The following is a 2,216-nucleotide window of genomic DNA, read 5'->3' on the forward strand; positions in this document are numbered from 1 at the left end:
GGTCAGTAAGATGCCAACAAGAGGCTCTCCATCACTTACTCAGCCCCTGGCCCAGAAGATATGTCTGTCCACTAGACACACACACACACACACACACACACACACACACACACACACACACTCACACAGAGAAATCTGAATAGCCCATTCCTAGGCTATGACACTCTCTGACAAACAAACTCAGCAGCTTTCTGTTCCACCCTGGAGTCAAACCCATTCTGCATAAAGAATTCAGACAGCACCTAAGATGCCATAAGCCAAGAGTTTACCTCACCCCCTCCTCCAAGATACAGCTCAGCTCCCGGGCCACTTGCCTGGGCCCACAGCCCCCACACATGTCCTGACCCCTGCGGGTGTTTCAGAATATGAGGGACAGCTCGGTTCACCTGCAACTCAGCCCCCTGAGAGTCAGGGTCTCCTCAGTGTCCACCTACACAGTGATCCCTAAGCTGAGCTGTTTCTCACATGGTGGTCAACCCACATCCCACCCAACATGCACCCTAGACCCAGGTTAGGTGGGAATACATCCACCCTGCTCAGCAATCCCAACCCTACCTTCCTCCGCTTCTCCCTACAAATGGACAGACTGTCCCTAGAAGCAGGTCAGTGCCAGCCAACAGCCGCAAATATCCAACCCCTCCCATCCCAGTGCCGGGCCCCTGGCCTCCAGCCCCACCCCAAGCAGAGAGAGCCAGTGGAAGCAGGGAGGCTGCAAAAGGGAGAAGAGCATGAGAAGCCCTGTCATCAGTCTCTGATGCCATTTCTTGCTATATTTTTTTTGCACTGTGGTAAAATACACGTAACACAAAATCCACCATTTTAAAGTTTACGATTCAGCAGCATTTAGCACATTTACAATGTTGTGCAACTATCACCACTACCTAGTTTTGGGACGTTCTCATTTCTCCAAAGGAAACTCTGTACCCATCAAGGCATCTCTGGCCAAGCCATCCCACTAATCAGCTTTCTATCTCTATGGATTTGCCTATTCTGAATATTTTATATAAACAGAGCACGTGTCCTTTGGTCTTTGGCTTCCTTGATGGTGTTTTGAATCCATCCTTATGCATGTTGAGAACCCTGAGGGTCTAGGCTCTAATGACAAAGAAGAGTCTTGCCTGATGGACCCAAAACACCAACCACGTGGAGTCTTGAGAAACATGGCCCACCTGCCTTCACACATAGAAGCTGAGTATCCTCACCCCACAGAGAGCCAGGCCCACCTACTTAGTCGAGGCTCTGTGAGGCCCCAAGAGATCTAAACCAGAGGCGGAAGCCACATCTTCCCTGAGCAACCCAAATGGGGGGCTTCAGTTTAGAGGAAATGACAGGGAGGTAAAGGAAAGGCCTGGGGCAGTCAAGGAAGGCTTCACAGAAGAAGCAGCACTGATTCTGTTCCTGAAAAGGTGGTCAGGATTCACAGAGATGGCATTTAACTGCCATCTATATTTGGATATTCCCAATGTCTACCTCCACCTTTGACTTCATCCCTGAACTCCCAACTCATGCATCCAGTTGCCCACAGGGCATCTCCACCTAGGGGTCTGACAGACTTCTCCAAATGAAAATTCATTTGCCTGCTCTCTACCTGAGTTGCTCAAGTCAAAAACATTAGGAACCCACCCTCGACTTCTTCCTTTCCCTAACACAGCACGTTCAATCCATCAGCAAATTGTACTGTCTCCACGTGCAAAATATGTGTGGAATTTGACCATTTCTCACTAACAGCACTGCTGCTACACTGTCCCAAGCCACCATCCTCTCTCACGTGGACCACCTCAACTGTCTCCCAACTCATCCCTCTTCTCCTACCTGCCCCATTAGAGTCTATTTCTCAGAAGCAAGCAGTGTGATTCTTGTATAATGTAGGTCACATCACATCAATTCCCCAGCTCAAAACTCGTCAATGACTCCTCATCACATTTTTTTTAAGGGAGGTACTAGGGATTGAACCCAGGACCTCATGCATGATAAGCATGCACTCTATCACTGAGCTATACCTACTCCCTCCCCAACATATTTAGAATAAAATCCAGAATCTTGTCTGTTGCTTACAAGCCACCCTGATCAGTCCCTGACTTCTTCCTCTATTCCCATCCCCCTGCCTTCACTCACTGTACTCCAGCTTTCCTGTCCTCCTTGCTCTCCCTGGAACATCTCCTGCCTCAGGACCTTTGCACTTGCTGTTCCCGCTACCTAAAACACTCTTCCTCACG

At 49.2% G+C, this 2,216-nt stretch overlaps 1 non-coding gene across 1 annotated transcript; it reads right to left on the reverse strand.

Annotated features, from left to right (window-relative positions):
• Window positions 1-1,932: 1,932 nt before the first annotated feature.
• TRNAD-AUC lies at window positions 1,933-2,004 on the reverse strand. The gene has a single exon. It is a non-coding gene; the product is annotated as a tRNA-Asp (tRNA).
• Window positions 2,005-2,216: the final 212 nt, after the last annotated feature.

Source organism: Camelus ferus, chromosome 21 (assembly GCF_009834535.1).
Source record: "Camelus ferus isolate YT-003-E chromosome 21, BCGSAC_Cfer_1.0, whole genome shotgun sequence".
Lineage (NCBI taxonomy): Eukaryota > Metazoa > Chordata > Mammalia > Artiodactyla > Camelidae > Camelus > Camelus ferus.